Source organism: Ciconia boyciana, chromosome 12 (genome assembly GCF_034638445.1).
Source record: "Ciconia boyciana chromosome 12, ASM3463844v1, whole genome shotgun sequence".
NCBI lineage: Eukaryota > Metazoa > Chordata > Aves > Ciconiiformes > Ciconiidae > Ciconia > Ciconia boyciana.
In genome coordinates this window covers 8,948,127-8,972,168 of record NC_132945.1, presented here as the reverse complement: position 1 = coordinate 8,972,168, position 24,042 = coordinate 8,948,127, and the positions used below count along the sequence as shown (strand labels likewise).

The 24,042-nt window shown below is 49.2% G+C and overlaps 1 protein-coding gene across 2 annotated transcripts in view; it reads left to right on the top strand.

The window, feature by feature from the left end:
• Positions 1–1,974: 1,974 nt before the first annotated feature.
• Positions 1,975–24,042, top strand: part of FHL1 (four and a half LIM domains 1) — a 33,222-nt gene continuing 11,154 nt past the window's right edge. The window contains exon 1 of one of the 2 annotated variants that reach the window (XM_072877337.1): positions 1,975–2,173. The gene's annotated coding sequence lies outside the window, so the exon portion shown is untranslated. The remainder of the gene's footprint in view (positions 2,174–24,042) is intronic. The other variant, XM_072877338.1, reaches the window with a different exon arrangement.

The following is a 24,042-nucleotide window of genomic DNA, read 5'->3' as shown; positions in this document are numbered from 1 at the left end:
AGCCTGATGATGTTGCCTGCAGATATGGGATGCTTGTTATGCTGCTGGTGGGCTGCAGGCACCTGTTGTCAGGCTTGTTTTCTTACTAGTGCTCTTGTGCTTCTCCAAGATGCATAATGTGGTTGTGATCTTCTAAGAAGCATCTGCAAAGGTGCGGGGTCAGTCCCCAAATACTCCTATGGTGGCAGGGGCAATGACTGGTCTCTGGTGAAGGGGCATTAACTAAGCTCCACTGGTACAGGTGCTCCTGGAGCAGGGCCCTTGCTACTCTTGTGTCCTCCTACTTCTGCTTATGGCAAGAAGCAGGAAGGCTCCTTCTTTTGAAGGAAGAAACCCTGCAGGAGGTGGCTGCAGAGTAACTTGCCCCGGTGACATTTTCCTACAGCTGTGCAACACATAGTTTGTCTTTATATCCCTGCACTCTACAACTCTGCTTTCTCCTGGAGTTCTTGGCTTGATTTATCTAATTGGGAATGTTCTGTCTGAATGTCCCATCCTTGAGGGGTCTTAGTCTCTGTGACTTCTCATGAATCCCAGAGCTCTGCAGCTGCAATCATGTAAGCAGCATCATACCTCAGGGTCCAGGGGGGCCTTAGTCTGATGGTTGGTTACAGACAGCCACTAGAGAAGAGCTCTTGCTGATGGTCAATAAGGCTTATGCTTGTTGGGCGAGCTGTTGGAAAAATGAGCTAGAAATGGGTATTTGGATTCTTTTGAAAATAAAATGTAAACTTCAGTCCATAATGATAAATAATGTTGCTGTTTCACATCTGTATTTTATGCATGCCTGAAGTTGCTCTTGGCAAGTGGTGACAGTCTGAGCCTTGAACCTCAGGGCAACCCAATGTTCTCGTCCCTGCTAGGAATGTTGTTAATATGGATGATGCAGTGTTGGAAGAATCTGTGGGACTTACCTGTTGAAAGAATAGAGACACACAAATACAAATGCTTTTGTAAAGAGAGCGTGTTTGCTCTTAGGCAATGTTTGTTTCGTTTTACTAAACAAACAGAAATTCCTTGGCCCAAGTATAATGATCTGCTTTCCAGGGATACCGGGGGCGTATTCAGCGTGCCCACCAGGATGCCCAGCCCCTCCTGCCATTAGTCAGAAGCTCTGTGGCTCTCCAAGGCACCACAAAAGCCTATTTGTAGTGCAAGAGCTCCAACCCAAGCACCTCCTGTTAAAAAACAAACTTATTTGCTGGACCACATATCCAATAGCAGAAGCATGGAAGAAAGCAGGACAAACTTGGAAGATATAAGAGCAGGAAAAAAAAGGGATAAGGGATGGAGAAAGGAGGGGGAAAAGAAAACAGATGTGAATGTTGTCAGATTTGCCTAGTGTGGTGCAGCACAAACAGGCAGATTTGTTTAAAAATAGGAATGACTTGCTACCTGATAGTACTTTTTCTCATGTCTGCTTTGAAGAAAATACTCCTCTTCTGGCATCATTTTTGCTGTGCTCTCTTCAGCTGGGTTCCTTCCCTCCCTGCAGGCTGCTGACTTGAAACGCATCCCTTCTTCTGCCCTGGAAACTCTGTCTATGAACCTGAAGGTGACACATATTGTAACAGAGCTGCCAGGAAAAGCTTTAGCTTTGAGAGAGGGTAGCTTTGACAGGATGGGAGGCTGGCAACAAAGCTGCCCACAAACAGAGTTTTTTGTGCCGCATTTTCCTTGCGTGAAACAGTCTGGGAGCATGACTCCTAGCACTTTGGGGATAGCAGGGCTTTGCTCAGCCTGGTGAGTCCCATGGGTCCCAGTAACAGCGCTTCGCTTTGTGGGGAAGCAGGGGAACAGCTATGCTGGCAAAGTGCCGTCACTGGTTGGGTTTTCCCCCCATGGACCATGCAGAGGCCCTGGGAGGAGCAGGCTGTTCCCCCCCCTCCAGCTGCTCCCCAGGCAGGAACAGTGCTATTGGCTGGACTAATTTTTTTTTTTGCAACGCGCCTCCCTGCTATAAGTGGCAAAGCCGCCGCTGTCCCGCCAGCTGGACACCCCAGCCCAGCCGCGCTGCCTCTGCGAGGCTGGAGGCACGGCCCTGGACCGAAGCGCTCCCACGTCCATCCCACTGCCGAGGCACTGTGCAGAGCCGCACGCAGGGTTCAGTCCATCCCTTCCCTCCTCCAGGCAGCAGCCGTCTCGCAGCAGCTCCCAGGCTCTCCGGCAGCCAGTAAGCACATGCCTCCGTCTCTCCCTCTTGAGCATCATCTCGCTGAGCAGGGCAGGGAGCGTTTCAGCATCCCGTGCTTCGCAGATCTTCGGATTTCAGGGCTTGTGCTGGGTCTTTTCTCTGCCTTGTGGCTGCTCTGCTGGGGAAGGGTTTGTGAGAGCAGGGCTGGGGGAAACGGGAAGTCTGTGGATGTGTAAGGTACTTCTAAAACACTCTTTCTAGCAAGCAGTTTCTTCGTGGATCGCTGAGTTAACCTCAGAAACTGCCTCTGTTTTATGGGGTGTTTTGGGGGTGGAATTTATCTAAATTCCCGCTTCTGATTTCTCTTGCACCTTCTTTTTCTGATACATGTATTCCCTCCTGGAAGGTGGTGGCTTTGAAAGTACAGGCAGCCACTGGGATATAAATATAGCTTTTCTCTTTGCTTCCTAGCCGAGTGGGTGTTTAGGGAGTGTTTGCAGTGGTACAGAGCCGTGTAAGAGCTGTCAGCTGTGTGTTTTCCTAGGCAGGTGATGAGATGTGCCTGTTTAAAGCTTTTAATGACAGCTGGGGAGGAAATAGCTAAAGCAGTGGCTGTTTCGTGGGCTCTCAGGTGATGTGATGCTCTCAGAAAGTGAGGACTGATACCCTCTGAATCGTGGGAGCAGGCTGGTAGTAACAGAATTGGGGAATATGGAAATGCAAGCTTTTACCTAATAATTATCACATCTTCCTCTTTCTTTCTATATTATGGACTACCAGGCAGTTGCAGAGTCTCTGACGAGCCATACTTGCAGCTGTCCCCATGTGGATGCAAACACCTTTACCTTTATACAAATACTGCACCCCTGTATCTAATTTGTGGAGTCACTTGCATGAGTGAAACTATTTGCCCATGTGTTTGCAAGATGGGTGTTTCTGTCATTACTCTTTTCTTTAGCAACTAGGCAAAAGATAAGTTAATGTGTGTGACTCTGGTCCAGTTTGTATTGTGTAAGCGGGAGCTAGTCTGTGGTTTAGAAATGGATGTGGCTGCTTTTTAAATCACTGAACTCTAGCACATGAAAGGGGGAAAAATGATTAAAACAATCTGCCTACCAATTAGTCTTTTACCTTGTTTTGAGAGAAAGGGTGTTCTTAAAAAACAACAATAAACTTCTGAAAGGAAACTGTTTAAATTCTTAAGGCATGATGTACAAAGCAAATAGCTGATCAAGCAACCAAATATGGCCTTAAAATGTAATCTTTCTTTTTTGATGATAAAAGCACCCACATACTTCAGTGACAACATCCTTCCCCCCCCCCCCCAGTACAGCATTCTTGAATACAAACCAGTTCTTAGTTTCTCCTTAAATAACTCAGTATATAAAAATTCATTCTTGACTAATACCTGCTAGAAAAATGTGGGTTAGGTATTTCGGAGCTAACACCACAAGTGCAAAAAACCCCCACCAAGAGCTCAGTGCAAAAGAAAGTTAATTGCTCGGATTTTGGACTGTGGCTCTGAGGAACCAGTTCAGGGCTAGGGTTTTACAGGTGGCTTCTGACTTGCTCTGCTCTTGGGGAGTTTTGGCTGGGGGAGGTCTGTAGGATTGGGCTCTTCACTTCTTGTGTTAGAAACATTTATTCCCTGCTGTGAACGATGGCTTGCCTCCACGTATGCTGGTATAATTCTCTGCCTGGATGTAAATAATGGCAGCTCTTCAAAAGGAGACAATGTTTAGGGTACTCAAACACTTGAAAATAAACACTCTCCAGCCCATCTTGGCTGGCCTTTTATTTCAGAAGCAGCCTTTCAAGCGAACTGTACCATGAATGGAAAATCCAGACATATGGTATGAAGCAGCTGGTGGGAGCCCTGTCAGGTCCCTGTTCGCATCCATGAATAGGGGAACGATGCTGTAGGATGTGCTTTATCTCTGATCTAAGCCCATATCCCGTGAATATGACTTACAGTCCACACCCATTGCACTAGGATATAACAAAAACTTTAAGTAACTGCCTTCTTTGCCCTCAAGAAGCAATTTACTTCCTTTTGTGTAATACCTATGTGAAAAGAGGGTAGTTCCATGTTATAGGATATCCCATAGCCCTTTCTGTGCTTTGTGCATGCTGGTGGAGACTTGTGCTCCTTTGGTGCGGTTCAGGTACCACAGCTGTCATCACCTTCCCATCTCCATCTTGGAAACGCGTACTCACTGTCAGTACATACAGCTCCTAGCACTGGGCAGGAGCTGGGACACGGCTGAAACTTCCAGTGCTTCAGTGGAGAAAACTAATTATGTGAGCCAGGAATAATATTGTCCCCTCAGTAGTAGCCTGTGTGAATGATGTCCTTTTAAGTTTATTCCCCCTCCAGGGGTTGTATGGGGGGTGGGTGTGGGGGTGTGTGTGTGTTAGGTGTCAGTTCCTTAAAGAACCTTGGAAAATTCCTCTGACCTTTGCTGATGAGACCATCAAGTCCAGTCTATGTTTAGCACTTTCCCTTTTCATGGGGCTGCTTAGCCCTGAAGTCCCAGTGGTGTTAAATGCAGCCAGGTAAGCATCACCACCAGCAGTGTGCAAAGTTTGCTCAGGCTTTGGGTATGCCCCTAAATCAGAGCAGCTTCCTGGAGAGGACTGGGGAAGTTCTGGCTGGCTGGTGCCAGGCTTTCACTGGGGTCACAGTGAGATGCATATGTCACCAGCAGATGTGTGGAGGGCTGAGCTATGCAGCTGGTGCCCACCTCTCACCCTCGTGGTCCCCAGCCATCGTCACCTTGCGTTCTGCATGTAGGAGTGCAGAGGTAGCAAAGCTGAGATTTCAGATGCGATTCTGTAACTTTAGCAATATGGAATCACTTTTGCTTGAAAAGGTAATGGAAATAATGTCTATACAATAACCTTCCCAGACCTGACCTGTGATTTTATAATAAAAAATGCATTGTAAGTCAAAATACTTCAGCTTGATTCATTGGGATCTCTTTTTTTTTTTTTTTTTCATTTCTCTACGGAAGATTCAGACAGGGAGAGTCAAAGCAGAAATGTCTGAGATCAGTCGTTTCATGTCTGATTCTGGCAGAGGGAGTGTGGGAGGAAGAAAGAGACCTCATGTTTCATTTAGATACCCTGATTTGGAGAGGAGTTTTAAGCAGATGGCTCTTGAGACACTAGGACTCTAAAGGATTAAATGCTATTTAGATAAACGCATGCTTCCCTTCTGCAGCATGGTTTTAGAAGGACTGTGCCATATATTCTGGCTTCAGTTCTTTTATCCCTCAGTCCAGTAAAAACTCTGTTTGCAGCCACTTGGCTGGGTGTAGGACCAAAGGCACTGGGGCTTCTTCCCTGGGGTTCAGAGACAGGATATAGCCCAGTGTGTTTCAACTCCCTGATGTGCTTTGACTAGGGCTTTTTGTAGATGGGCAGCCCAGAGCCAGCTCTGGGGACATCACCCCAGCTGGCTTCTGTGGGAATGAATTGGAGCCGAGAGGCTGAGGCTGGTCTGTGATGAGCATTTCTCCCTGCCAACCCTCTGCCTGTGTCCAAAGGGAGCCTGCAGACTCAGCAAAAATACTGTGGAAACTTGGGCTCTGAAACGATGTGTAAATTGGTGGAATAAAGTTCCTTAAAGAAGGATTATGAGTTGCTTGGTGCAGGGAAGCAGTCCTGCGGTGTCTAGAGGCAGTCACAAAGTTGGGCTAAAATGAGGTCTACGTGCTGGGAGGGAGCCTGTGGGTGGGTGCTGCTGAGCCTGGGTGTTGCTGAGCCCTGCAAAACAGGCGGGGTGCAAAGAGGGGAAGGGTGGCAGGAAAACAGAGCCCTGTCCCAGCTTCTTACCCTCGGTCCCAGGGGATGCAGATGCTGTGTGTACCATATGCTCACCCTCCTCAGGCCCATAGCCAAAAATCTACCAGAGATTGGCTCATTTTGCTGCTCGAAGTATTTCCCACAAAGGCTTTGCTCTGCTCCAAAGCTGGTATGTGGAAAGCCACAAAAAAGCCTTCTTGGCGGGGCAGTGTTCACCCTCCCTGCATGTTCCTGCAGCATGTACTGAAGCAGGATTTGGCCCTTGATACTTTCAGAGTGATTCAGGTGTGTGTGGTGCCAAGAATGCTGCCAGAGCAAATTCCTGCTGTTGGAGCAAGAGAGCGTGGTGTTGTCTGGGGGATGGATGGATGCTCTTGTGCTTCTCCAGCTTTTTCATCTCCCTCTGAAGAGATGGCAAATAGGGTTTGTGTCCTATGGGAGGACAGGACTAAAATGACATTTAGGGCTTTGAAGCTATTTGAAAGCAGGGCAAGGATTGCATTATAGCCACATTGGAATGGGATAGACAGGGTCCTGAGGAAGCACTCTTTCAAAAAAGGCCGAATTAGAGCGCCCTGGAAAAGGTTGGAGAGCCAGGACAGGGTTCCTGACAGTGGCAGAGCTGCAGCCGAGGGTGGAACGGCTGGTATTTTGCTGTGTGCCTGACTGGAAACTTTAAGGCACAGTTACAATTTTGGTTTGGATGCTGTTACAGAATTGCATTATTTTTGTAAATAGGAAATTCAAAACCTCTTGACTTCAGACTGGTGTTTTCAGAAGACCTACTTGTCGTTCCACAGATGTGCCTGATCTTTTTTTGTTCCTTGAGGTGACCCTAGTGATTGCTGTAATTTAGGATGCATCTCTCTTTTCCTGCTGCTAGGCAGAGCCAGCTGTTTGGCATGTGAGTAGGCAGTCAACAGCTGTTAACTGTGAGGGATTAAAAGTGGTGTGACATGGCTGCATTTGTGATCTCTTGGGATCAAATGCGGAATACCAGTTGTCACCCAGACCTCTAATGAAGAACAGGAAAAAACTATTCCTGCTGGGAACAAGCACTGCAGGGTGGCTTTTCAGCTTCCTTGTTCCTAATACCTTTCCACTCCTGGAAAGGGGAAACCAGAGCAGAGTGGAAAAGAGGAGATTAAAATCTGCCTCACAGGAGGCTTCCTAACAGGTATAGCTTGAGGTTTAATAATTTGGACCAAAATGTTTCAGAGCCATTTTACTTGTTGAACTGCAGAGCTACAGTGAAATGAGTCTGTTCTGATGTCTCTACTGTGATGTCGATGGGGAGAAAGAACAGGAGAAATACCAAAAAAAAAAAAACCAACCCCAAGACATCAGAGACCTTCATGCTTTATGATGCTTTGAGATAGCGGGAGCTTCACATCAAATGATGGCTGGCTCCAGTGGTGTCTATCTACTGAAATGATGGGTTTAAGAGACCACCGTTAACAAGCAATGGCATGTGGGAGATATGCCAAGGGACTCCTGTTGGGAGGCACGGTTGGTACAGAGACCTATAATCCACCTATTTCGCTTCAAGCTAGCTTTAATGCTGAAGCAGCTGCCCCAGTATGTGAGGATTCTTGTGTTACACCAGTGCCTAAGCAGCAGGGGATGTAGAGCTTCTGGCAGAGCAAGAATTGCTCTCTACTGTTTTCCTTGGCCAGAGACAGCGAAAAATCCACTCAATCCTCCAAAACTGTCTTATGAACCAGTGTGCTGGACATGCCTTTCTTCCTCTGCTAAGAAAAATAGAAGTGGTTCATCACACTAAACCCACAGCTGGTCCAGCCCACAGTGGTTGCTAGTTGGCTTTCCTGCAGGGAATTGGCTCCCAGCTCTTCCCCAGTGCCTTCATTTGGGAATATTCAGTTTTCATGTGCTTCCAGTGGTCTCTGACCAAAGATCCCCTTAAGAGTAACTATGAAACCACCCTAAATATAGCTCCCCCACTGCTGACAGGATGCTGGGGTGGGAGAAAATAATGTACTTTCTTTTAAAGAAATGCCCCAAATTGTGGGAACCATTCTGACTTGGCAGGTTACTTGCAAGGCATTTGCTATTTGTTTAACTTGGGACTGGACGCCCCTGGCAGTTGTTACCATCAGCCGCCTTTCTTATCTGCTCTTTTCTATAATAAATATTGGAGCAAAGGTTTGGAATTAGTCACTTCTGAGGCACTGCCTGCCTGCCTTTCCAGCTTCTGTCTTAGCATCTCATTTTTGGATTCTTGAGCCTTTTCCACTTTATTCTGTGCCTCTTGGTTTGCCCCTCTTCTCATTGAACTGACATAGCAAAGAGCTCTTTAAAATACCCTGTAGGTGTGTCATCCCCAGGACTGCCTGTGTCCCAGAAGACATGCCACCCTGGGACAGCTGTGTGCACTCACGCTGCTGCTGGGTACTACAGAGATTTTTCTAGCCTGACTTACCTAATCCAGTGGACGGGCTGGATGAGTTGTTCTGGCTGACATCTGTTCAGATGAACAGCCCACGGAGGCAGTGTTAGGATCCTGAAAGCATCCTGGGGGCCTGGCACCGTGTCCTGTTCTTTAGTACAGCATTAACCACAGGGCAATCAGTGGTTCAAGGGAATGCAAACACAGACAGCACCTCCAGAAGCACAGGGCTGTGTGGTCCTCGTTTGGAAATCTGAGTAATTCCTACTGATTGGTTTTCACTTAAAAATTCCCTGGTGAGCTCTAAGCATTGTCTTGATGTGGTCTTGCTTCTGACAGTACTGTAGGAGAGGCAGTAATGAGCAGTCCAGGGTTCAAGAATCTCAATCTCTCTCTGGTCTCATCTCACAGCTATATATTTCACTCAACACATGCAAATACTGTTTCCTATCTACCCTTGCTCTGCCGACTGAAAGCCAGTCATGCTTCCCCTCTGGAACAGCCTGCCAGGTAAACGCCACTTGATGTATAACATATTTCAGTGCTGCCTCTGGAAGCGGCCCAGGTGACGGCATCAGAGCAGGATGGGAGGGCAGCCCATGTTCACCCTGCAGCGGCACAAAGGCACTCAGTGGGGATGCAAATCTGTTTAGTTCTGTCCGGATTTGCTCTGTTGGATACATAAGCATGTCATCCACCTCTTGCCATAATCTTCCCTTCTCTCTCATACCATTATCACCATAATGATTTTTAGCTGAAGGTGGAAACTTTGATTCTGGATCCGTCTCTGTGGTGGGATGGGTTTCTTGCAGTGGGTAGGGGACACAACCTGCCTGCTTTCATTTCAGAAGGCTGGGCTTGGGGCTTAGCCATGCATTACATATCTTGACCAACATTTCAGCTTGCTGGATTGAGCTGGTCAGGGTAGAGTTTTTCTTTCTTGCAAAAATGCATTCAGTAAAAAACAAACAAACAAAACAAAAAAACCCAAAACAAAACCAAATCCCCAAACCCTTTGTTAAATGTAAGAGGCGATTTGGGCAACTTCTGAGCTGTATCTTGGCTCAGGTCTAGGCATGACAGAGAAACGGACACCACTGCTCTCTTTCAAGCACTCTACATGTTGCAGAGCAGGCAAATACCCTGGGGTTACTTCTGCTTCCCTGGCTTCTCAGTGCCCTTTGTGCTGATGCATGTGATGATGAACGGGAGGAAATTCCTGCCCAAGAGCATAAACAGGCAGCAAGTCCTATAACTGTCCTGTGTCCTCATAGTCCTGACCTGTGAAATGAAGCTCATGATGGCTGGTGTTAGTGGATATGCTAGTGTCAGGCCCTCCCAATACCTGTTTCGGGGAAATTTTTTTTTTATTTCTGGCTGGAGAGGATTGCAGACAGCATCTCTCTGGTTACTCTGATGTGCTGGAGGAGGCTATCTGGTGTCTGGGATGGCAGAGGGCTACCATGCAGGGTCACCTGTGGTGTGTGTGAGCGAAGGCCATGCCTCGCACCTCATTTTCTCAGTGTCATGTCACTGGGGTCAGGCCTGAAGTCAGCTTTCCCTCTGACCTCCAGTACTAACGCAGCCCATCTCCATAGCAATGGCTGTAAATACCGTCCCCCGCACTCATACCCCAGGCTGTGTTGGTGCTATAATGTGGTGAAGCTCTCTGTGTACTTCACTAGTCACTGAAACAAACAACCAATAAATCAGTTATAAACCAATGAGTAATTTGTTTTGGTTACCAGGGAGATTGCCAAGTGCAAATTCAACCTGAAATAGCGATGAGCTCATCCTCTGAGCAACGTCGGTGCCTGAGCTGGAGCAGCCGGATGGAAAGAGAGCCAGCGACAGTAACACTGTCTGCTCCACTGACATTTGGACGCTGTACGAGCTGTTTTGCCGGAGAGCTTTTGCCTTGTAAACGAGATCGTGCAGGGGATGGTGTGTGAGGCTGGTTGCTGAGCCTGGGCTTTTACAATTCCTGGAAGTGTGGTGATGACATTCCTGGTGGGACTGTGGGCTGGAGAGCCCTGGGAGTGGGTGAAGGTGCTGCAGAGGTGGCCTCCTCCGCCATCTCCCCTATCTTGGAAGCCTCTCCCTGTGCAAGGATTGTGGGGAAAACTGAGATGCTTGACTTGCAGATAAGGGCTAGTTTTAAGCAGCTAGTTAGACAGGTGTATCTGATGGGCAGAGCCTCTCCCCTGCTGCTGCTCCAGGGGCTGGAGCAAGGACTTGGGAAAACCTCACCCTCTTCTGCAACATACCTGGGGCAGGAGCTTGAAAATTTGGGCTCTGCCATTATTTCACCCTGAAGCGTCCCCAGTTTAAGTAGATCAGGACGTGACTTTTGAAGGGCTGATGCTAGTGGCAGGCTTTGGCAGCTTTCTGTGTCTGTCCGTCCCTGCAGTTGGTCCCAGGAATAAGCCTGCAGGCGACACTAGGTGTCAGGAGGACCTGCGCTTGGACAGCCCCTGGGGTCAGCTCCTGCCAGGGCACAGCGGGCAGCGTGGGAGCAGCCACTGCAAGCAGAGAGATGGCTTTCTTTCTCTCTGCTGCAGAGCCGAGACCTGGGTGATGGAGGTTGGGGTTGGAGAGGGCTCTCGCAGGGCTGCTGGCTGTGCCATTCGGAAAGGCAGGACAAGGAGGCTGTGCTGTGCTTGGTTTCTTTGGCAGCCCAGCCAGAAGGGGTCCAGGCAGGGCTCCGATAGCATCCTGTACCTTTCTCTGCTAAGGTGGAGATATTTCTAGATGTAGTTGCGTTCAATGAATTCAAATTTTCTGAAGAAATACAATGTTTAACTAAAGAAGTCTGTCTGTAGGAGAAAGTACTGCCTGTCCCTCTGCACTAGGATGCTGCAGGGGGGAGGCTGACAAAGGTGTGGTGGTGGTCTCTGCTGCTCCCTTTTCTTGTTTTTTGCTCCCTGTTGCTGAGTTATCAAGTACATGAAATGATGTAGAAATACATCAGCATATCGCCTGGCAGCTGTCTTGATGAAGCAATGCATAAGCCACTCACCAGAGGCCCACTGATGGATTTCACTGAATATTTTAAGACATAGTTACCAGTGTCTGAAAACAGATAACAATTATCAGCAGCACAAATGCAGACAAAAGCTGAGCCCCTGAGATGTAATCCATGAACCCACTCACATGCAAGAACACAATATTTTTTTGGATTAACCTCATGGCTTTCTGGAGCAAGGCATGAAGGTTGCATCTATAAAAAGGGCATTGGTTTCAGCAGGGATATTTTTGTATTTTGGAAGCCTTTTATTATAATTTTACAAGCATGGAGTAATCTGTCTCTGTGTTCTTGCAAGCCCCTTCCAGGCCTGTGGGTGGATTTCTTCTGGCTCCTTTCTGGAGCCATGTGGGAAATGCTTTGGTGACATGACCAAGTCTCTCAGCATCACGGGCAGCTCTGTTGCAGCCACCAGTGCATTCAGCCATCAGCTCTAGGGAAGGGCTTCACGAAACCCTAATACTTGGAGCAGGTCAGCATTTGAAAGAAGGCAATTTTAATGTGAGGAGTTATAACTAAGTGAGATTTGGGTGAAAGAGGCATGAGTTCACCCGCACACATCTGCCTTTTATAGCTGGCAGAGAGTTGGTAGTGATCTCAGCAGCGTGCCTGGGCCATCCCAGCGGATGGTTTTGAGTCCGTATGACTGCTGTGTAGTGCAGCTCCTTCCACTGCGTCCCCCATATTGCCCATAACTGAGCTGACAGGCAGCTAATGAACTGCTCCATGGCATTTTATCTTCAGCTTTCAGCAGCTCTTTGGAGATGAGGCACAGCATGTCTAACGTGCGTGTGAATTGTTTGCGTATTCCTTTATGTTGCCCCTTTATTATGGGACCGAGCAGTGGGCGTTAGTGTTTGGAAGTGGGACAGGCATCCCTGCACGCCTGCAATGTCTCTCTTCCCCGTGTCCTCCCCCAGCAGCGTGTCCCCACCCCACTGTTTCACCTACTTGGTATCAAGGCGTGTTTGCTTTGTGGCTGTCTCTGGGCAACTAAAAACACTGCTGTACTTTGCAGATCCTGGACTTGGCTGGGACCAAATCTAACCTTGCTCAACATTGGCATAAGGCAGGCAAGGCTTGCTACTGGGCTTGCTCTAGCACAGTTGAGACGACAGTTTGGCTCAAGAGGTGTAACTTTATCAAAGGGACAGCAGAGTCCTTGCTATTGCAGGAAAAGTCCTCAATGATTTGGAAGCCTCACCCTTTCCCCATTGTCCTGCAGCATTCCTAGCGGGACACGGGTGCTTGTGGGCTCTCGTGCAATACGGCTGCACAGGCTGGTTTAAAAGAAAGCAAGCCACTGTTTCACATCTGCTTTAGCTTTTTGACAGTTTTCTCTGGCACTTGTGTGCAATTAGCACTGCTTTTTTGTCACATGGAGCCGATCCTCTAATAGTTTGATTTGGACAGTTGTTTGACAGCTAGCAGCAATTGTATTGAGGAGGGCTGTTTCTCTTTGCAGACTGTGTTACTCGTTGTCCCTGAATTTATTGTCTCGCTGCTACTTGAAAAAGAAAACAAAATCATTTTCTGGGCCTGGGTCCAGCCGCAGAGCAGAGGGTGGCTTAATCAAACACATAAGTGGTTGTACCAACTCCAGTTGGTTTATTTCTATGTTTAAAATTAAGCACTCTAAGTATCTTATTTTTCTTATTGCAAGGTTTGTGTTTAATAAATGTAACAGCCCATAGACTTTGCCCATTGCTGTAGGAGTGAGCACTGATAGAAATGCTGTAACGTGCAGTGCTGCTATGAGACCCTGAGTGGGAGCATGGGAGAGGAGAGGGGACCTTCTCTTGCCTCTGAACGCCCTGGCCCATCCCTGTGGAGGTGGCAGATGAAGGTATTTGCTGTTTCAGCAAATGGGAGGCAAATTAAATTTAGCAGCTTAAATAACCTTGCCTCTCCGTATACTGCTTTGGGCTGAACTGTCTCTTGACAAGTATTAGTCTACTGATCTTAATATTTCTGAAGACACAAAAGCAACTGAAATTTTGCTCGGTTACCCAAAAACTAGAGTGGGAGGGTGTTGTGGGGAGGAGAATTCCCCTGTCCCCCACCTCCGAAACAGCCTCCATCCTGCAGATGAGGACCCTCTGCTGGGATGCTGCAAACCAGAGCTGGGTTCCTGCCCATGGGCTGAGCGCCATGCTGGGCTGGGTCTCTCTGGTTTTGGCTGAAATTGAATCTTAACTGTGATGAAAGATTTAAAGATATTTGTTCCTTTTTTTTTTTTTTTTAAATAAAATGAGAATCAATGTTTTCTAACAGACTCCATGGAGAATGCTTTTTACTGTAGACCTTGCCCAGCTCTGATCTGACATGATTTCCAGGGAGACCTGGGATCCTTATCACTTTATGAAAAATGAGATTTACATTCCTGTATCACACAGGCTCTTTGAAAATACTACCCCTGACTCCAGAGAAATGGCTCATACATTTTAATGCCGTTATTAGAAATTGAATTGACAACACTTATCCTCAGTGGAAATTGCTGTGCAGCTCGGGGGGAAAAATATGCAGAAAGCACTAGTGGAGACTTCAGAGAGCTCTCGTCACCTTGAGATGTGTGTGCTTTTGGTGCAGTGTTTCCGCTGAATGAAAAGAGCAAGGTTTGTTATACACCAGAGAAAGGGGAAAGCACAAGTGCACGGGCCAGCAGCACGGGGTGAGACAGCAGTGGGGCTCAAAGCATCAAAACCGCTTCTGGACTGAAAGGCAGAGCGCACCCAGGCCTTGCATGGTGGTGGGGAAACGTGGGCTGCTCTGGGCTTGTGTGACCCAGAGTGTTGTGGAGATGTTGCATACAGGTGTTTATTTGCTGTCTTAATAAGTGTAGAGAAACTGGGCAGGATGAGGGCTGGCTTAAACTGGCATATGAGTGAAGTGCTGTTGAGGTGCTCGGATTGGTGAAAGATGCCCTTGGGAGGAGAAGCAGCAAGGAACTGCAACAAAAAAACCCCAATCAGGTTGCTTTTAAAATAAATTCTTTTTTTGTGGTAAATGAACTTGCAAGAACCAGCCAATCTCCGCTCCTCGCAGGGCACATGGCCTCTGAGGAGAGGACTTCACATTTGGCTGCAGTGGATCGAGGCTCTGGAGCTGCTGAGCTGGGAGTCCCTTGCTCCTGAGCATGGAGGGAGGAAGAGGGACACAGCTGGCAAAATACTCCTTTATCAGGGCTCCAGGCTCTTCTGGAAGTCTGTCTGACTTCTCTGGTTTTGCCTGAGTCTTTAGTCTCTTGGAAGTCAGTTTGGGAAAGAGCAGCCAAGGCGAGTTTAGTTAGGATCAGTGCAAGTAGTCTCCTAGTCTGGCAAGGGCTCCAACTTCCCTGCAAAAGGAGAGAGGTAAAGAGCCTGGCTGAGCAGGGTGATGTGTGGTCGTTCAATGAACAGGGCTTTAATGAAAGACTTGATGGGCTGATTTGCAAAATATTAATGTGAATGGTGGCTGAAATAAACTCTGGCCACAAACCAAGCCTGGGCACAGAGAAATGTTAAATGGCTCCTGTTTCAGCAGAGGAAATGTGTGGTAATGCAGGACCAGAGCAAGGTGTCTTAGAAGCCTGCACCATGGCTCCATCTTAGAAGCGAGTGGGTGCTTGTGGGCCTCCTCACCCCCCTCCAGCGGGTGTCTTCTCCTTGGCTTGTCCTGGAGCATGTCCCTTGGCACGGACAGCGAGTGCCCATGTGATGCGGTGCCAAAAAAGCAGTTGTGAATTTGAAGCCACTCCAAGGTGAAGGGTTTTCACTTCTCCTGCCCTTGTTGCTGTTGGTACAATGTGGCCCAGCCTGGCTGAGCCCTCATTGTAAGTATCAGGGTGCGAGGAAGTTGACTCCTTCCTCCATTTTAAAACACACTTATCTGAAGTTGGAAATGAAATCAAACCCTCCCAAAGCAGAGATTTCTGAGAATAACTTTTGTGACTAATCCAACCCCATAGGCCTCACTGGAGGGGACTTTGCAGCTTTGTTTTTCCTTGTAAAGAATGCCCAGCATATGTCCTGACAATTAGTCAGAGGGCCCAAAAATACCCGTCAGCCCTGCAAGCTGATCTCCTTCAGCTCTTGGAGTCGAGACAGACACAGGGTTATGCACTGTGGGGCTTTGGGAAAGGTTATTTTTAAAATGGCCATGTACCAAGGGTGATTTGGTCCTTTCAGCCACCAGTGCTGTCTAGCAACTGAAGGTGTAGATAGCCAAATGCTAATCTTGCTCAAGGCGACTGTCCCGTGCCCAGGGTAATGGGCTGGTTGTCCTGCTAAACCCATACACCAGGGCTGGCTCCTGTCAACTCTAAATCAGTGCTCAGGGCACAGCCCTGGGGCCTGTGCCAAGTTCAGGCAGTGCTTTGATGGTGTGCTGGATGCCAGGGAGTCTTCCCAACTGGCATGCCAGTGCTCGGAAGGGCATGTCCTTCCCATTGAAGCCGTGGCCTGTCTTTACCCTTAGCCAGGCAGCGTGCCTCTGCCCAGCCCTTTCTGGGAAGCCTTTGCTTTACCTATCTCTGACCACCTGAGCTGAAGTTTTCTATCCTCAGCGTCTCCCATGTGCTGAATTTCTGGAGGGTGTTTTGCCAGAATCGCAGTCCATCCACAAACAGCCCTTTCTTCTCCTCCCCTGAAAATAAAGCTCTTTAAGGGGAAACACCAAGGCTCCTTGGTCTTGCGGAGCACCGCTTGTGTGGGGTTTTGGCTTGGACCACTGTGCTGTGGGGGCAGAGGAAGGAGGTCTGCAGAACCATCTGCCCAGCAGCTTCCTGGGAACATGACGTTTTGCTAGAAAATTGCACCAAAAGCATTCCCAGCCTTTGGAGGAAGAGCTCAGGCATAGCCTGCAGCGCCCACCTTGAAAGTCTTTTCTTGCTGCCTGTTGCCAGGTCTTGCTGCCAGGTCCTGTTGAATGAACGCAGGAGGATGGCGGGGCTGCTGGAAACCCATGTGGGGGATGCTGGAGAGAATGTGTGTTGTAGCTGATGTCTGGGTAGTTGCTAATTTCTGACTTGTAGTGGGGGTAGGTTTCCAGGGAAGGTGAATGACCCAGCTTTCAAGCAGTGATGATGCAAACTGATAGTTGAACTTCCTTCCGTGCTCTCCACAGTGAGCTGTTTAACTTTACTGGGGGAGAGCATTGGTCAGCCAGCTGCTATGCCTATGAGAAGTAATTGAAAGCAATTAGGAGTGCAGAGAGCGTAATGGAGGTAGTGAAATATTATTTCAGTGATGGCTCACTAACACGTTGGTGAAGCCCCGGTGTAAGCACTTACTGTATGGGTATGGTAAGATTATATTGCTGTGAGTTGCTCATCATACCTCATCTTTTCTGCCATGCTGCCTGGGTGGGATCAGTGCGGTATTTATTTGACAGGGACTTAAGTTACTTTTCTCAGCTCTGAAGCCAGGGCTAAGCTATGGGGGGAAAGCCATGACTTGGCAAACCTTTGCCTCATGTTCGACTCCAACAGTCGTTCCTTCTCCATGTGACTGCATCTAAACTTGAACAAAGAAAGACCCCTGCAGTTGGCCAAGATCTCCCTAAGGAGCTCCACTGTCTTAAGCGTGAAACTTCGGGGTAACGACTTGAGGAATAACTGAGTTGTGGTGCAGCTTGCTTGGCCCCAGGGAGGGCTCTTCCAAGGACCACCTCAGCCCTGGTAGAAGTGCTGTTGGTAACCAAGAGGCATCACTGAGAGCCACTGCTGAGGGCACAGCGCTGCGTAGCTGCAGCCAAAGCTCTGGGCGTTGCGGTGAGCAGAAACCCCAGAGCTCCTCATGGGAGCTTTGAATGCAGAGGCCTGGCCAGTGTGGGTGAGAGCGTTGCACTGCTGGGGCCCCGAGATGCTAACCTGGAAACTTTTCCCGCTGCTCCTGTGTGAGCAGACACGCAGGCTGTTTCCCCTGTGCCTGCTGACTCATCTTCCCTGGTAAATGCTGCACGCCTTATTCCTGCACCCTTGGCTGCTTTTGTGGTAAATGAACTTGCAAGAACCAGTTGATTTCTGCTCCTCTCAGGGCAGATGACCTCTGAGGAGGACTTCACATTTGGCTGCAGTGCATTGAGGCTGCTTTGCTCAAACTGGGCACTGCTGGGTGGATCTGTGCACGACGCAGCTGTAAGGCTGCTGGGAAGGAAGAGGTGAATGCTGTGTTTGGGGCTTTTTAGCCCAGTTATGGGCTTGATGCTCTTACAAGTCATCTGATTCAGACCAGTCTTGGCAGTACATGTGGATCTTTCTCCCAAGGGGAGCAAAGGAAGTTTTTGTTTCTCCTTAGGGTTGGCTGATATCCAGGCACATTCAGACCTGTTGTTTTCACCTTGCAGTTCATGCAAGGGAGTTATAGGCAGCCTGCGGATCCTCCCAGTCTGCTGCCTGCACACTCCCCTCCGCAGACTGAGTCGAGGCAGAAGGACATGGTAGACAGAGCTGGAAAGAAAAACATGGCCCAGGTTTAACCTAGTGCATTTAAGACTAATACGTTTGTCTTTCTAAGAGATTTAAAAAAAAAAATCCTCAGCCTTTTGGGACTGTCCCTTTTTGAGCTTGTACTGAAGGTCTAAATCTAACTGTAGGGACCACAGCAAGCACTCAGCGTCCTTGCTGCTGGAAGATACAGTCTGGGCATCTTATCTGTAGTACAGCAAAGAGCCGCAGGGATAGGAGGAAATGGACTTTCTTGGTGCAGCTGATTCAAAGCCATTCCTGTGCAGCACCTAATACTGCTGCAGCCTCTTCTCACCTCAGTCCTCGCTGGAGCCTGTATGTCCTGGGGCTGCTGCCGTGGGTCTGTATGGTGCCTGCACCCCACCACGCTGCGGCTTCTGTTCTCCAACCCTGACATAGCCAGGAGGGGGGACGGGAGCTTTGGGTCTACAAAGCAGCTCTTGATTTATGCACAGATGCTTCCCCCCCTAAGCCTTGGTGTCACTTGGCTTTCAGCAGCAGCCAAAGGTCTGCCATGTCAGCAACAGGTGATGGGAAGAAGTGCCAGTCGGGAGCGTGTGTGGAGGGGAGCTGCAGAGCAGATGGCAGCAGGGAAGTAAATTTGGAGCTGCCATGGGAATAGTCCTGGAAACAGTCCAGCCTGTGGATGGAGGCAGATGGGAAAAACCTGGTTTATATCTCTTCCCAGTTCTGTTATTTTTCAGATGCCTTTATTTCCAGCTCCATTATCTGTTGACCATTCTTTCCTGTCTGTTACTACGCCTTTATCCTTATTTTTTTCTCTCTTCTTATTCTTCTTACCCTTCCTTCTTTTCCCCCTTTTGTTCCTACTCACACTATATCTGAGTTCATGAAGAGTTACCCAGCCTGTGTCTGCCTCCTTATAAATCTGTTCCCAGTTCCTCTATCCCTACCTCCACAGCTGATCCTGAAAGCTTCCCCTGGCACTGAAAGGCTCAGCACACGGATCTGACCCCACTGTGGGGTGGAGTTCAGCATGGAAGAAAGGAAAACACCCTGTGCGCCTTCACCGTGTGCCGCCCATTTCCTTCTCCGCCATCCCCTCTGAGCTGGTTGCCTGAGGGCACGGAGCTTGCCTTATGGCTGGTATGTCCATCCCCTCTGTCACTGCAGTGATGTCCTTGCTGGCTTTGCTCTGGATGTGGGTGCATCCCATGGGAACCACCCTGTCTTGTGTGTCTCTGTCTTGCGTTCACGCAAGTGCCTGCAGGATGCTTCAGGGGTGTGGAGGTGCATCCTTGTGTGCCGAATGGGGAAAATGAGCCAGGTTTTGTCTTCTGAAGTGTCTTTGTGATACTTTAAAGAGAAACTGTTCACTTTTGAGCTGAACTGGCTTTTTTCTGCACTTTGAAAGGACTAGGTGGAAACTCCCCATTTTGGTTCATGGATCATGGGTTGCACGCAGGGTACCTGGCTGCGGGGGGAGCAGGGGCCATCCCCTGGCAGCCCTCTCCGGAGGGTCTGCAAACACTGCTCTGCAGTGCCTTTCACCAGCGTGGAGCCAGTGCTGGGGGCAGGAAGCACGTGGGAGACTGAGTGCTTGGAGAGCTGGATCAGCCCCAGGTGTCAGTCCTGGATCCCAAACCTGCCCGGCTTTTCTGTGGCAGTGGGGCTGCTGCCTCCTCCGTCCTGCTGACGGACCAGTCGCAAGTGCAAAGGCAGGCTCTTTCTTGTGTCCTCTCTCCTCTTAAGCCCAACTCCGTTATTGGTTGGCTTCTTGCAAACTCCGTCATTATATATATAGTTAAAAAAAAAAAAATGTTTTGTTTCTGCCTCAGAAGAGCCCAGGGAAGTTTAACTGGGGTCTGCAATAGGTTGGGCAGAAGGAGTGCTCTCTGCTGTGGGAGAACACACATTGCATGCAACCTAAGATAGATTTAAAATAAAAAACCCTGAATCTGCCCTGCTGTTACTTGAAAAGAAGGAAGTGTTTGTGCAAATGGCGGATGGGTGCAAACCTGCATGTGGAGTGCTGCCTGGTGCAGCCCTGGCCGATGGGACCGTGCCAGTCCTGTGCTATCGCAGCTCGGGCTGGAGTGAGAATGTGGAGCGAGTCCAGCGCCTGCCTGTAGGACAGGAAGGGTAGGCAGCAATATGGGGCTCTCGTTTTATGGGGAGCCCAGTGAATGGCTAGTGTGCCTTTCTATGCAGCTTTACTGTGCATTGCGAAGCAGCGTGTGTGGAAGCAGAAGGCACAGCGTTACCCTAAGAGGTGGACAGGTGGTCCCCTCCTGCTCGTATTTACTGCTGCCTGCTTCTTTCTTTGATGATGGTGACTAATAGTTCATCAATGCTGGGTTATACCGGCTCTATTTAGGACTTTCTGCCTGTTGAGTGACAGCAGGATGTGTGAGCAAGCTGAGATGCCTAGACCTTTTCTGGCAGGATTGTTAGGGCAAGAAAATACTCTGGAAACCACAATGTGAATCATTTGTCTATCCGAGTGGATGACACTATGCCCCAGCCATGCCGCTTTGCAGTCAGACCTGTGTGGTAGGGTCGGTGTGTCCAGACCAGCTCCCTGGAGTCCTGAAAACTTACAGGACAGGTTTAACATTAAAAACATGAAAACCCAAGCCTGTATGCCCTGCTGTGCGATCACAGACATGTTTGTAGCACTCTTTCCTCTGGGACCTGTGTGCGCATGGTGCCTGGCTAGCAGAGGAGGGCTCAGACAGGGCTGGCACACCTTTCTGGGGCACCCTCTCTTTCCTGGAGGTTTCTGCTCCCTGCCATGTTTCACAGGGCTACGATGTCGCTCCTCGGCACTTGTGCTATACCTTGCACCACCGGTGTGTTTAATCACCTGGGCTTGTGTGGACGAAGAGGGGCTTGGGGAGGAGATGGGAATTGTCCAAGGTCATGTGGCTAAAGCCAGCCAAGAAACTAAGAGCAGCCCTGTCCTCTCAGCAAAGGTTGTTCACCAGCCCTTCCCTTCTGCGCTGGCCCAGGAGGCCACCAATTCAAACAAAATGGCCTTTTTATTACAGACTGCTCTGGGGAATCACCAGAGGCTTTGCAGAGTGAGCTGTGCCATGAAATGCTTCTCCAGGGAGTTTCATGGTGAAGCTTTGTGAACATCAGCATGGCTGGGTCTTCCTCCTGTTTTTTTGGCCAAGCTTTCTCCCTCCCACCTCCTCCAGCCCTTGCCTGTTGTCATGCTGCAAACACGCATGCTTTTGCACGTGTGAAACATTTTGATGGCCAAGTATCTGTCCCTGCTCTCAGCATGCCTCTGTAATGCTGTCAAACCACTGCTGAATTGCAGCCGCCTCTGGGGTGGGACGTCGCAGCTGCTGACATTGCACAGCAATGCTATTCCGCCTTTTAGGACAGGGAGCAAAGGTTACCGTTTCTAATTGAAATAGGAGGGTATTCTGGGGGAAGTAGGAAATGACTGCTGGGCGGGAGGGTGCCAGCGCTTTGTGTAGGGAACTAGAAAGGAATGAGAATAGTTAATGGTGCAAAGTCCATGTGCATTGCCAAAAATTAACTCATGTCTGTAAATATTACACTGCGCACAGCAAGATTAGCACAGGAAAATACCAGTTGTTAGGGTTCCTGTTACCATCTGAATTATGCAAACAATTTTCTTGAGTTTATAGATGAGCTGGGGCAGAATAATGTTGGGTTTTTCCTAGCCAAAATGTTTCAGCGTGCTAGTATTTTAGCACGTTTCCCAGCCTCAATCTGCTACACAAGTGGATCCACAAGTGGATCCAGCATGCTTTTGGGATGGCATGCTGTCAAGTGTGGCCTTTTCCAGGCCATGTTAGAAACTCGGAAATGTCAAGATGCTGGTGAGATGCTGACCTTGCATGTGTGCTACCCGGGGGCCCTAAGATGGGTGTGAAGGCCCAGGGGGTCACCGGACCTGGTGCTGGGGCTGGAGGCTGCGCATGCCCTGCCATGCATGTGTGGTTGAGGAGCTCTCGGGACCTCCGCCAGTGGAAAGCGGAGATGTTCCTGGTTCCTGGCTGTAGCAGGGCCACTCAGATTGAAGATGCCGATTGCTGTTTGGAGGCCAGACACCACCGCGATGGGCTCTGTGGAAGGAATGATAAACATTGGGTCTTCCCAGTGGCTGTCAGGGCGGTTAACTGACTTTCCCACGGCCATGCAGTGAGTCAGTGTCGAGGCGGGATTAGCAGCTGGGCGTCCCTGGCCCCCGGCCCTGAGTGTGTGCCGCCGCCAATTGCATAACCCGGAGCACGTGCACGGCCGTGGAGCTGCCGCAGCCTGTGCGTCCCGGTGGGAGCGAGCCCTAAACCAGAGCTCCCTCTGCTCCCTGTCGTGACTTGGGTGGAAATAAGTCGGTTGGAGCTGTGGAGGTGGGCTCTTCCAGGGAGCTTTGTGGACATCTGAGTAAAGAGGACAGAGACACCAGCCAGTGCTCTCTATAAGCCACGTGCTGGGGAATGAGCGCAGCCATACTGTTAGATGCTAGAGAAGCTCTGTAATTATGAAACCTGGCTTTCTAAGTGCTGCTCTTCATGGACTTGCTCACTTTGGATGGTTAATGCTTTGAGCTTCCTTAGGGTAAAAGCTGGAGGAGGACCAGGAACGGTAGTTTTGCTGGCAGTAAAACTTCAGCATGACCCTCATGTTGAAAGCAAGTCTAACCCACCCATGAACGTATCTTCTGGTACTTCTGTGGGCTCTCAGCCATGTACAGCCTGTGTTCTTTCTGGGCCGTACAGCCAGGGGACAGCCCCTTGCTGGTTCCTGGGACTGCAGCCCCTCCGGCCCTCGTGGGGCTGTGATCCACCTCTTCCCTTCAGCAACGGCAGCGCAGAATTAATGTTGGGTCTGTAATTTAGCTCAGGACTGTTATAAGACACAATCTAGCTCTAAAGCCAAGGCCAAATAGTACTAGCATGGGGTCAAGTTCCTGAGGCACACTCTGCCTTTGGGACTAATTTGGGTGCTGAGTAGCCGGGCAGGTATTTACATGTTGCCTACAGAGACCTAGAGGTCTCTGGATCCTATTCTTCTCCCTTGGATCACCTAAAATGGTAAGAATTTTCAAGGGGGATTAAGGTTGTGATCTCTGGGGAGGGGAGTGGACATCTGGTAGGAGTCCCGTCCATATTAATAGCCTCCGTTTAAATGTATGTTATCAAACAGGGCAGCTCCTAATCAGCCAAGAGACTGTGAACTCTGTTACCTAAGGGGCTGCTGGTGACTTTGGGCTGCTAATCATGGCTTTCCACAGGCACACAGGTAAAGTGGATGTGCTGCTGGGTGTTGTGGGAGAAGCCCTGTGTGTGCAATGCCTGATAAATGGGGAGGAAAGTTTTGCTAACAGGCTCCTGCACCAGCAAAATAACTCTTTTGAATGCAATCTTAAGCCTTGGCAATGTGCAGCTATAACTGGTGATGGCCAACGGGTTTATAACCAATGTGGGGGACTGGCGCTGGGAGTGCGGTGGTGGCGGCGGCCTCATCTATTCTGTAAAATGCATTGGATGGTAAGTGCTTTTGTATCCGCTGCTGTGGGAAGGCTGGGGCTCAGCTGTTATTTGAGGAAGACTAGGTGAAAATGGGGGATGATGCTCCTCTTTGCAGCAAGCTTGCTATGGGAGTTATTGCAGTGAGCAGGGGAAACCCATAGCAGAGGGGAGCGTGCAGAAGCCCAGCATGTAAACCCAGGTGGTTTGCTCTGCTCTGGTGGGAGGTTTGTGGTTATTCCCTCTTTGTGTTTGTCTCATAGATCAAACGGGCTGACCCTCACCAGTAATAGGAAAACGTTAACTTTTCCTTCCTGTTAACGCTGACAGGAATCTTGAGAGTGTGTTTTGTATGTCCCCCATGGGATGCAGAAGTGTCTTCCCATCCATAACTAATCTCCTCTAGCCCTCCAATTGCAGACAATTGAAAGCTCTTTGGGATTTTTAAAAGCTTATCTGATTCTTAGAAGCTAAGCATGTTTGTGTGTGTCCAGCACGTATTTGCAGCCCTAAATCACAACCTACAGTGGCAGGACCATTGCATTTCTCGATGAGACATAGCCCATGGGGTGGACATGCCTGGGGAGAGGGAGTCAAGTTTGGGGTGCAGCTCCTGTGGGCATCAAACCGAGCTGCCGCACACCAGGAGCCTGGGGACAAGTGGTGCTCGTGCACTCTGCTGGGAACATAGAGCCTCTTCAGAACTGGGGAGGAAAGTCACAGCATGCCGTTCAACTTCACGCTCAGCCTCCC